The following is a 12,953-nucleotide window of genomic DNA, read 5'->3' as shown; positions in this document are numbered from 1 at the left end:
GAGGAAAAAGCTCCCATGTACCTAATCAAATATAATTGCCATTCCTGGAGAAAAGAGATTCCTTCTCAACTCCTCTGGATGATAATTCACCCTGTGTTCAGGTGTAAATGTAATGCTGTATGTAAGCCAAGATAAAAGTATCTCCTCTGACCACTTTTAACTCAACATCCCTTATGCAGTAAATTTCATACATAGCTATTGAAATAGTACCAAGAATTGGCTGTAATTTTTGTTGTCTATTAATACAATTTCATATAGCAATTTTAGAGTATTTTTACTAAAATGTAGGCTCCAGGGAAAGCTTGTTTAACAATAAAAGCCCTTCACCTTTAAACACACAGATAGCAGAGGATTAGTTTAACTATTGAACTGCAACTGGGGGACCAGTTTCCAAGAAGGCACTGGCCCAGCACAGATCCTGCATCCTTTGAGGCTCAGGCACAACACTGCTATCCGCTACATCTACAGCTGTATCACAGCGTAACGGAGAAATAGCCAGGACAGGAATATGGGTCAAAATCAGCACTTAAAAGTTAACCCGGAACACAGTAAATCACCAGTAGAGATTCCAGAGTGTGAGCACAGAGTGCTTGAAAAGAGGGATGCTGCTTAACAAGTCATTTGCAGAGCGTCGCTCCCCCGACAAGAGGTGCGGATTTAGGATGTACACAGGAATACAGTCTCACGAGGCAGATGAGACCACCGTGGTGGGTAGATGGCAGGTTTCTTCCCTGTGTTGCTACCAAAAGGTCGTTACTGTGACCGAGTCAGACAGTTAAATTATCAGACATGAACAGTCGACAAACCGGGCCAGGGAGGAACGAGGAACGGATGTTTTCCCTTCAGCGCCTCGTGTAAACTTGCAGCCTGCTACGCACTAAAGGTGGCCATAGGTGACTTGTAATCCAGGCCAAAAGCAGACAATCACAGGATTGAAAGTGGGTGGTCAGATCATTCATTTGACTTGTAGGGAAAAAAGCCCCACGATATCCACTCGGAGACGACAAGCAGTTTTGCAGGGAACAAAGAAATCTCTCTCACAGACAAAATTGGTCTGCCAGGAACTGAGCCCATCTAGCTCCCCACCTCCCCACCACCCTCCCCATATCTTCCCCTCTAAAAGGATCTTTTCTGGGATTCAGGGAATGCGTGTTTATAAAATAGTTCCATTCAATTAGGGCACAGAGTACAGCAGCTTTATATCAGAGGCAACCCAGAGCGAGAGCTCTGTGGAAGTGCAGGTACACGGTAATGATGACAACCCTGCACTGGTTGTAGTGTCATCACCTCTTATTCTTAATCAAAAGGCTTCCAATCCCTTCTCGACGTGTGCACTCGGAAATGAAGGGACTGCTGGAGAATCATTTGAATGTGGCAGCCCTAGATAATGATGAAACGAATAAAAGGCTCACTTTTTTGTTTAGGTTTGAGGAAGAATTCAGGATTCCTCTCGTGAAAAGGCAGCAGTTTAATAGCAGCGAGGCAGAAGGGCTTCTCGTTATCTGCAGAGGCTGCTGTCGGTGCAGCGCTAATGGCCACGGCACGGGCTTCCCCAGAACGCTCCCCACGCCGCAGCGCCCCGAGGAACCCGCGCGCCGGCGGGGTGAAAGGAGCCTGCTTCAAGAGACTCGCCGCGGTTCTGGGAAGCAGTGCTGGGCTCGAGCACGTGGGCTTTGCTTGGTGGAGAAGGCAGAGGGCCGTTTTTCTGGGCTGCACTGGGTGATGCAAGCCACGCAAACCCACAGCTGGCCGGCCGAGCGCGGTGCGTCGGCGCCTCTGCCCCCCGATTCTTTATCCCCCGCTGGGGTGGCAACTGCGTAAGGAAATGTGATGCTGCATGCAGTGGAAAGACCATGTAAATCAACTACGGGGCAGGAATTGCTTCCGTGGAATAAGGGCCTAGGGCAGGCACATAACATCGCTGAGCCTGGAAACAGCCCACTGATAAGCTGTATCGTTCCATGCGCTGCCCTGCAAGGCTGATTTTGATACTGCATTTGGGTGAAAAGAACGAAAAGCACCTGACCACTTTGCTTCTCCCTATAGCTCATACATACCTCTCAACACAATCTTATTAATATCTCCTGCCATACGTTTTTGCAGCGTCTTTTGTACACCCCAGGAACCAGCCAGTGTAACTCATAGACCTTTTGTCTGAGGGAGGCCGAGAGCTGTGCTGAATCACCTGTTGGATACCTGCTGGTTCCGTTCGGGGAATACAAATGCCACGCCAGGCAAAAGCCATGGTTTTTTGTTTGGTTGGTTGATTCAAAAGGGTATTATTTAAGAAAAGGAAGTTGAGTAACAGAGTTTTTCAGTGACTTATCAACCCACGGAAATAATTTTTGCTGCTATTTCATTATTGCCCTCTTTGTCCAAAAGTAAAATTTTTCCCCCCCAAATTCCTGACATTTGCAAAATTGCAACTATCTTTAGCGTTTTGCCCAGCCCTTCTCAGGCATTCACATTTATCTATACCAGAGTAAAACATGCAAAACAAAATTCAAAACAGCTTCTGTTTAACACTAGTTGAAGTTACTCTATTCACTGCAGTAACATTTGCCCCAAATGCAGAGCTAGCAAGGTCAACACTTTCGCTTTTGTGCTTCAGCTGCATTAATATAACAGTTTGCCATTCCTCTCTATTACTATATATGTTCAAAGCTTCATAAGCCATCATGAACAGCCTGATCTCTGACACGCAAGACATGTTAACAACAGCTTTTTCCATTCAGAAAGCCAGCAAGAAAGAGAAGTCAGACCTTTCAATGTATGTTAAGTAACAAATATAAGATCTCCATGATGTCCTACATGATGAAACACCTTACAGCAGGTTAGAAAAGGACATATGTGGAATCAATACATTTCTTCTCACAGTTACATAGCTGCATACATCACCACTTTTAACTTCACTGTCTTCAATCCAGCCCACTGTGTCCACAAGTAACATCATAGGGACAAGGCTATAGAAAAGCCAAGGACATTATAAACGAACAATGTGGTTATTCAGTGCATATATCTAGGGTTAGGGCAGAGTGACCAGTGATATAAAAAGCCCAGAACACTGCGATGAGATTTCAGTGCATAGCAATACTCGTTAGTATGAACGCCTAATAAGAAAAAACCGCCGATAAAATGAGCTTATAGAACACATACAATAAACATAGTCAAGCAGAAATATAGAGTACATACGTACGTGGTTTCAAGACATTTTTCCCCCCATTCACAAAACCAAAGTGTATCAATTAAAACAGTTGTACTGGGTTTATGTGGCAAGGTTTTGGTAGTGGGGGGTGGGCTGCAGGGGTGGCCCCTGTGAGAAGAGGCCAGGAGCTGCCCCCATGTCGGACAGACCCAGTTCCAGCCAGCTCCAGAATGGACTCACCACTGGCCAAAGCTGAGCCCATCAGTGATGCTGGTGGCACCTCTGTGAAAACACATTTAAGAAGCGGTAACAAACACTGCACAACAGCTACGATAGAGAGGAGTGAGGAAAAAGTGCAAGAGAAAAGGCCTGCAGACACCAAGGTCAGGGAAGGAGGGGAAGGAGGTGCTCCGGGCACTGGAGCAGAGATTCCCTTGCAGCCCATGGAGAAGGCCATGGTGAAGTAGGTTGTGCCCCCTGCAGCTCATGAAGGATGACATCGAAGCAGATTACCACACTGCAACAGGTGGATGGATCCTGAAGGAAGCTGCAGCCCATGGAGAGCCTCCATAGGAACAAGTTTCCCAGCAGGAACTGTTGCCCATGGGGGACCCTTGCTGGAGCAGCCCATTCCTGAAGGACTGACTGCATCCCGTGGAAACAACCCATGCTGGAGCAGTTCTTGAAGAACTGCAGCCCATGGGAAAGGACCCATGTTGGAGCAGTTTCTGAAGGACTGTATCCCATGGCAGGGTCCCCATGCTGGAGCAAATGAAAAGTTCAAGGAAGGAATGACAGAGACCAAGTGTTATGAACTGACCACAAACCCCCATTCCCCTGGGCCAACTAGGGGGAGATGGTAGAAAAGTTGGGAACAAAGGAGCGAGGTTGAGCCTGGGAAGAAGGGGTGGGGTAAGTGTTTTTATTTCTATTATTCCCTATTTTAAAATTTGTAATACATTAATTTCCCCCCAAAGGAATTCTTTCTGTTTTGCTAGTGATGCTAATTGGTAAGCAATCTCCCTGTCTTTATCTCAGCCCATGAGCTTTTTTACATTTCATTTTCTCCTCCTGCCCTGTAAAGGAGGGGGAGCAACAGAGCAGCTTGGTGGGCATCTAGCAGACAGCCAAGGTTATCCCACAAGACCAGCATTGCCTCCTACATGATAAAGAAGAAAAAAAAAGCTCCACAGCTCCCTAGAAATCAGGGTTCACTCAGAAATGTACATCAGATCAAGAGAAGTAAAGTATTATATAAAAAAAAGAACAGATTAGAATTAAAATAGCAACCCCTTTTTCTTTTTTTTTTTACTGCAAACCAAGTGAATTAGAGCATCCCATACAATAACTTTTTTTTTTTATAAAATTACTCCCACGTGCTCACTTCTGACAAAAATACCTTCCATCTCTTTCCTCCTTTTCCAGCCTCTCCACCATCCTGACAGGCAGAAAGTTACCTCACCTGTGGGTTAACAAGCCCAACACTCTCTTTTTCTATTGGTCTGCTTCTTCCTCAGGCATTTTCAAAGGAGTAATTAAAGGCTCAACCAGCTCAAGGTGTTCTTCACCTGATTTGCAGGTAGCTTGGTGAAACACATAGCAAGGAGTCAGCAGATGAATTTACGCGTGAACTTTAATCAGCACAAATCCCCGAGAAAACATTTTTATCTTGGATTATAATAGCTGGTTTGGGTTGAGCTGAGATTGTTTCCTAATAAATTTAAGCTTCATCAGTCATAAAAGTGTCCACTCCTGCATGAATTTTATGAAACCAACACATGATCTCATAATAACTTTCTTATAAACCAGTTGAGGATCAGCCCTAATTATGGACCTAGGAAAGCTTCAGCAAATACAAAACATGGGAAAATAGACTATATTTTTACTGTGGTTCAGTTATTAGATGGACACCTTAAGAAAAGCTGAGTTGAGAAGGGCTGTTTTAATGTTACCTGGGCAAAGAAAAAGTATCTTTTCCTGTTGCACGTTAATGCCAATAAGGTCAGATATCAGGAGAAAAGACCCTGCACCTACGCTTCTCTAAAGCATGATGAAATCCTCTCACAAAGCTGCTGTGTGGATGTATACTCTTACCAGGGTAAATGAGCACCTTAGTTAACTATAAATTAACTGTAGACAGTTAAGCACCCTGCTTAGCTGTAATCCCCTATTTGTATTAATATATTGCTCCAATTAAATGTGCCATTTTGGGTGCTAATGAGTAAACTGCAGTGTATTTTACTTAGACTGAATAAACATCTTGTAATTAGTACTAACCCACCTCGTTCAACATTGTGGTCTCCTACAGCTGCCAGTAGCTTTTGCCAGTTGATAATAGCAGGGGCACATTTTGGCCACAAAACAGCAGCTTTTCAGCACAGTCCTTATATTCACTTTTGAGAACGCCATCACCGGCCTCTCCCTCAAAGGGTGCTCCACGGAGGCTCCATCGCAGCCCGTTGGGACCCCTGGGGAATGGAGCAATGGAAAAAATAAGTCTCTCTGAGGAAGCCTAAAACTGACCGACAAATTATGCTTCTGATGTATAGAAACTGCAAACTTGGGTGGCATTCAGTGAATTGTGCAAGCTTAAAAATATCAGTGTGTCAAAACATCAAATTTACATAATGCCGTGTTTTGCTTCAGAAAATTCCGGTGTGTCTTCTCTAGACACAAAACATTTTAAGGCAAAAAACTTAGTGATTTAGAAAGCACAAACCAAGGCAATCTGCAGTGACCTAGAGTGGCAGTGCCCTCTCCCACCGTCCCCCTGTGGGCAGCGCTCCCAGGACAGTCGCAAGGCTGAGCGGTGCCAGCTCCTCCCGGGCGCTTCCCACAAGGTGTTAATCCCAAAGCTCAGCGATAGCGTTTTAATGTCACCGCTCATCACAGCAGCAAAGCAGCCGCTAGTCTGGTTATAAAATAGATGTATTTTAAGTGCACTGTCCTACTTTGTTCTGTCCAGGGAAGAGATTAGGAGAGGACCTGTGCCCAGACATCGCTCACGCCTCGTGGCATCCTTTCGCTAGGAACCGTTCTTGGTTTTCTATTATTTCTTTATGAGTACAGTAAAAATGCTCTGGAGAGGGTCTCCTGTTTTGCAACCTGAATAGCCACAGCTGACACACGAAGGTCAGTTTCAGACTAGTTTAGAGCAGTGGTAAAAAACATATTGCACTTCTGTTTGGTTCAGTTTAGATGATGTCCGCTGTGTTCAGATACAGCAAAAAACCAGAGGGGAACGGGATGAAAATAAAAATCTATTCCAAGTATTACATACCTGGGATCAGCTTGCTTACATCAGGCCCAAATTCAATCCAGAGAATCAAACCACAATGTGTCAACGTAAATTAAACAGGCCCTCTTCAGTGGTGGAGCATCTGTAACCATGCCACAATAAAATTGTTGATGATGGACTGAAAACAAGGTAATTTTGTCACCTTCATTTTCTTTCTGCTCAAGTGGGAAACAGGAATGCTGCAGTGCTGGGAGATGGCACCCACAGGGCTGTGGCGTAGCGGCTGAGCCTGAGGAAAGCCTGGCTGCCCCTTATGGGCTGGGAAATCCAAAGCTTTAAATGTTTTCCAAAGAGGCTGAAGGAATGACAAAACACGTACCTTCTCATCAGCAGAAGGTGCTTAGATGTGCTCTGAGGCTCAAAGTAGAATGGAGCAAGCAAAGGTATACAGCCCGATTTTCATTTTTTTTTTTTAATATACATTAATGGCATAATTAAAATTAAGCAGGGCTGCCACTGCTTTTTTGCCTTTATGGGCAATTCCTTGCCCCCCAGTTTCAGACAGTTACCCAGTTATTGGAAGAGGAAAGCACATTTCTCTGGAAACTCCCCAGGAAACGCTGCTGCCAGCTGTCACAACTTCTATATAGCTCACTCGGCCGGACACGTCGTACAAGGGAGGCCACAGCCCAGGGCTGCAGAAGCTGGATGCCCCTGGGGAGAAGGAGCTCCTCCACCAGCACCCGAGCTCCTCGCCTGCCATGCACCCATTGCTGCCCGCTGTCTCATGCACAGGCAAGAGGAGCTTCAGCCAGTGAAAGGTTTCAAGCATCGTTAGCAAAGACAAATGAGCAATCTTAGGTGTGAATGGATTTGTTGAATATAGTGGGAAGAACAGCTGTGCATTCCCAGGATGTGTCAGAGAAGGCCTTTCTAAGAGGAAGGGAGCGGTGCTGGGAGAGGGGAGCAGGGAGGCAGCAGGCTCCTTTGGTTAGGACTCTGGGGCTCAGAAGACGTGGGTCCAGCCTCTAGTTCCACTAGAGAGGTCTCAAGTGACCTTGAGAAAAGCATTTACTCTCGACGTTTCCTAGCTATAAGAATTGCAGATCAAATTATATCTATTATATTATTTCTTCCAACCTTCTGCCTCATCTGTTTAGCTTCTCAACCCTTTCAGGGGCCAAGTGCGTGGCGGCCACAGTCTCAGCAAAGGAATACATATAACCTCGGAAAGATTATTCTGTGACTGTCTGAATTGCTTTCCCTGCCTTTTTGGTTGCGAAGTGCTAGTGGCAGGCATTAGAAGATTTTCAGGCTATTGTGCTTTTATTTTGGACTCAGACCTAGATCTTATCACGTGAAAATGCCGCAGCTAATGCATAGTAGGATGTGATAGCCTGCATTTTGCACCTCTGTATCATTAGCTGGAGGAAAGAGGGAAAAGGGGGGACAAAAAATATTCCACCTTTGTGTAACTAAAAACCTCTCAGTGGGATTTATTTAGTGTGAAAGAATGATTAGTAATTTTTAGTGATTAGCAATTTTCTCCCTCAGGTGGCTTTTCTGCATTCCCGTAGAGCTCACGTACACAACAGACCTGCCAAATGGGACGAAAAAGCTGAGACAGAAAACACCATGCAGCAGCAAAAACTCTAGCTGGCATTTAAAACAGATATATTTTACTATTTTTAAACAACAGGTCTAATCAACAGAAGGAATGTAATCCTTTTTTTCTAAATCACTCTGTGCAAAATTCCTCCTAAATACCTCCAGACCTCATACTGGTGACAAAATCAACCTAGGGAGCACAAATATATCTATCTACATAGACAATTATCTCTATATCTAGATATAGATTATAGATATAGACATATCTAGATATATATATCTAGATATATAGATGTGCTTTCCCCTCTTCCCTATATCATTTAGAACTGAGCAGAGATGAAAGAGACCTCTTGGTTACGCCAATTTTTTTTCCCCCTGTGACATGCTGAGGAAATTGTACTCTGGTGTCTAGTAGGACTGGTTTTCACTGCCCCATTGTGCAACAAAAAGGTGATTATTTTTAATGTGGGTTAGAAAGAAGCATATTTTTTTTCCTTCCCCTTTTCCAATTGATTCTGCTGCAGGAGGGATCTTGCTTTATTTTATGAGTGAGGAACATGGGGCCAGATTCACACGGGGGTATCTTTTACTGAAGATGGTGGAGTTGCATCAGGGATGGATTTGACCCATGATCTGTTATTTTTCCCCTTAACTGCAGCTCCCCTGCAAAACCTCAGTCATTACACCTGGTTAGACTAGAGACTTGACAACCTGTGTGGCCTCAGCGTTTCCTTTTATGAATCATCCCGTCTCATATAAAGAAATCCAAGGCAAGCTGAACAAGGCTGCTTAGTTTGATGGCAATCACACACTTTGCCCACCTCAGGGCTGTGTGTCTAACCCTTCCCAGGAGCTGGGAAAATATTCTCGGTTTAAAACACCCCATTTAATGCTGCCTTTAGAACATGAACAAGAATCTCCACGGCATTTACTGCGGGGAAAGGTGCTGGAATGAAACCATTGGAAGACCGAAGTCCTACATGTACAGAAGTTTTGCCACCTCCTCCTGGTTGCCTCATTAATGTCCTGCCCTGGTAGCCCGCCCCAAGGAACACGAGGGCAAATCGGTGTCTACACCCAGCCAGCCTTAACCCAGTAATGCCAGCAGCAGTGGTGGGTTTTCACGTGTGAAAATGACCTGAGATCTGCTAACGTTGGAGATACCACTGAATGGCCCCTGGCTCGAAGCCAGCTCCCAAAGCTCCCCCATGTTTTCTCACGGAAAGGCATGACCTTCAGGACTGGATATGAACTGGTGATGTATAGATAAAAAGCATATTTCATAGCACTCCTGGAAAATCTGAATGGGCAGCTGAGAGGGAAGCCGAAGAAATGTGGAGTCTTTCATAGTTCCTCCAGGCTTAGATTTCTAACTTCTCTTTGCAACTCAGAAATAGAATACATTGTCTAGAAATATTGTTTTATAATTAAAAAAGACTGTTCCAGTCAATACTTTTGTTACCTCTGAAGCATGATTTCACATTAAAAGACACGAGGAATGGAAAGTTTCCAAACCGGTGCTTATGTTTTTGTGCACACACACACACGTACACGCGGTATTTCACGACCGGCTCGCTTCCTCAGCTTGCTGCTTGCCTTGATTCTTCATTTGTCCAGACAGCCCGAGGGACGGATGTTAACGTGATTATATTTTTATATCCTCTCCTGGCTGCCAGAGGTTTCCCATCCACCTGAGCGATGCAATTTGCCTTTTCGGCAACGGTATTTGCCCACGCAGTCGTCTTCGCCCACCATTTGGCGTATGTGTGTATAAATGGGTCCATATGGGGCTTAGGAGCACTCGTGCATGCTGCTATCGCAGAGGGACGGGAATTTTGTACGCAGGCAACAGCACTCTCAGCTTTAGGCAGGCTGCCTGGCAAAACCCCTCTTAGCACGATACCTGCGTCCCCGGGGGACCTGGCAGCCCACCCGGGGCTCGGCGTGGTGCCATTACAGCGCATGGATACGGGAGCACACGCAGCCAGGAGGCCAAGCAAGAGCATCCAACGAGTTTGCTGACAGCAGGGATGGATCCAGCCTGGGAATGTTAAGATGTTTGGGTGGTCATTACACACCGTTACAGAAATATGCCAGCCCTCCTCAGACTTCCAATTAGATGTTCTTGGCTGAAGAAATTATGATTTCCTGGTAGAAAAAGAGTTACAGAAATATGCCAGCCCTCCTCAGACTTACGATTAGATGTTCTTGGCTGAAGAAGTTATGATATCCTGGTAGAAAAAAGAGTTACTTTTTTTTTTTTAATTATTGTTAAATATAAATCGCAGGCTTTACTACAAGTATCTCCATAAAGAAGCAAAAGATTCCACAGAATTGGTAAATTTCTATTTGTTTAATATTAGAGTTAGCAGTTATTTACAGGGGAGGAGGCCTCTCTTGAGAGCAGCATTTTCTGGGTGCTACTTATATTTCTTCCTTCTGTTGTTCCCAGGAGTGGGATCCTTGATCCATTCAGGTTTTTTTGCTCACTGTTCTTTGCACTTGTAACTCACGTGGGAAGATTCTGACCTCACATGCTGCTTTTATGTATAACTGAACTCAACGGAATTCCTCCCCATGTACACTTTACTGAGCAAAGGAATTAGTATCACCTTCTCTTTGAGAAGAGAAAAATTATAAGTGTCTGACTTAGTAATGATTTGACTATCTGAGAGAGGGCAGCTAAGGAAAGAGCTCTGAGATCTCAAGAATGGGACCACTGTGGAAAGTCGGTGTAGAACTTACACTAGTGGAGGAGTAAACTGAGGCACAGAGTAATCAAAGTGATACGCCTAAGTCTGCGCCAGCTGATGCCCACAGTGAGGACCAGTAGAAGATGGTGCCTTCCACTGATTTGATCCCTGGGAACTGGTCCAAGACGACTAGTACAAAAAGGAAAAATGAAATAGTTTGAAGGAAGACTGCACTAAACAGAGTAAATACAGTTATGCCAGTGTTTGTTTTGGAAATAGAGTGTATACTCACGTGAGAAAGTGTCCTGACTTGCAGCATATTTTAACTTGCCTGTATACAGATCTCCACGGACTTTTCATGATAATCGCTTTCAACCTTTAGAAGGATGACAGACCATCCATTTGATACATGACAAAAATGAAGAAAACAGAGGCCAAACACAAACTTAGCAGAACAACTTGCCTTACATATTTTCCTTTTACTTGGAAGGTAATTACATGCTAGAGTTCAGGTTTCCTGAACTATGAAAATTAGATATTTATCATTTTGACTACAATTCTAACATTCCTTCACGCATTCTTCAAAACGCTTTGGCTTATTGCTTTGAACAAATCCATGTCAACATAAGACCTGGGTCTAAAAGTTCAGTCTGAGAGTGGTCCCCCAGCCAGCATGCTGGAGGCCAAAGATAGAGGACCTGCAGGTCAGGGGCATCATATCCCTTTGCATCTTTCTCTTCCTCACCATCTCACATGATCTGCCTCTTCTTCATGACTGGTCTCTATGTCAAGAAGCAGCTGACAATGTTCTGCTGGCCAACTGTTGAGCTTTCAGACAGGTGCTTTTGCATTTTCCCACCTGCTGCCTCTTGGACAGGGAAGAACCACCTCTGGAACCATGCTTTTACTCTCCTTCAGGTTCTTTTTCAATGTGCCTCCAAGATTTCAATCCCTTGTGCACCTGCTACTGTCTGTGTCCTGTGTTATCTCCTGTCAAACCCCTGAAAGGGATGCGTACAATGACTGAAGCCTCCATGCTCTACCACCGCACAAATGTATTTTTCAATTAGTTTCAGCATGCTGGGAAGAATTTTCCATGGGGAACGTGCAGCCCCCCATTCGGATCTCAGCTACTCTTAGACAAATCATGAATGAAACCAGTGAAATCATGGTTTTGCCTGTATCGGCCATGTAACTGATGACAGAGCCTTTGGCAGGACTTGCTGTAATTATAGGCAGAGTAGTTGGCCGAGACAGCAAATCCACAGATTTCATCAAGAGAAACCAGCCCAGGGGTGCATAGTAGACATGCATATGGTGGACATGGGTAAGAGACAACAGATATTAAACTGGAAGAAAAGTAGTTCTGACTAGATATAAAGAAAAACTATACTACTGTGAGGCCAGTCAAGCTTTGGAACAGGTTGCCCAGAAAGGTTGTGCCATCTCTCTCCATCCTCTGGGGTTTGTGATAAACAGCCTGCCCTGGTCTCAGATGACCCTGCTTTGAGCAGAAGGTTGGACTGGAAACCTCCCCAGATCCTTTCCCACCTGAATTACCTTATGATTCCACGATCCAGCAGCAGCCAAGGGACCATATCTGCCTACACTGGGTGATAACAGCAGAGAACCATCCTGCCCAAATGTCTGAGGAAGGATGAGCTCCCTGCTCCCACTGACAGGTTCCTCGCTGCCTCCCCTGCCCCTCGGTGCTGTGCCCTCACTGCCCCACCAAGATGAGCCATATGGGCAGCAGCTACATTAAGGCGTGAGGAAAGCAGTAGTGATATTAGAGGGGTTTTCAGAAAAAAACAAATGCAATTGTAACTATAGAGTTGAGATGTCCAACCCTGCTCCAAGGATCTGCTCACAAACTGCAGCGATGGCCTTACAGGAAGAATAAAGTGGGTAGTGAGAGGGTATCCCCCCATGTTTGTTTTGTTTAGAAACCAAGTTACCCGAGTTCTCACCTTTGTTGCTTGAATTCCACTTTTCTTTTTTTCCCCGAAGAGTTCCTAGGAGCATGAAGAATGTTTCTCTGCATAATTCTTGGCTTAATTCTGTTTATATTAATTTCTTCCTCCAGTGCTTTGGTTCAAATTCAGATTTACTCCAAGGGATCCTGACAGCAAGTTAGTCAGCAAGCATAAGCCTAAGTACTCTAAGTGGTCTTCAGGATATCTATTCTCCTTTAGTTTTCAGGAGCGTATCCTCCTTCTGGAGCATTTTACCCTTGACTGAGGCTATCACGCCCCGAATTTCCAACCCC

At 44.8% G+C, this 12,953-nt stretch overlaps 1 long non-coding RNA gene across 1 annotated transcript; it reads right to left on the bottom strand.

Moving 5' to 3' along the window:
- Positions 1–5,538: 5,538 nt before the first annotated feature.
- On the bottom strand, positions 5,539–11,026 carry LOC309674832. The gene is made up of 3 exons (XR_014269427.1): positions 10,977–11,026; positions 6,426–6,525; positions 5,539–5,613 (listed from the first exon to the last, which is right to left on the bottom strand). It is a non-coding gene; the product is annotated as an uncharacterized lncRNA (long non-coding RNA).
- Between the last annotated feature and the right edge of the window lie 1,927 nt (positions 11,027–12,953).

The sequence above is a fragment of the Vanellus vanellus genome, assembly GCF_965231255.1.
Source record: "Vanellus vanellus genome assembly, chromosome: 8".
Classification (NCBI taxonomy): domain Eukaryota; kingdom Metazoa; phylum Chordata; class Aves; order Charadriiformes; family Charadriidae; genus Vanellus; species Vanellus vanellus.
This window is presented reverse-complemented; position numbering and strand designations above follow the sequence as displayed.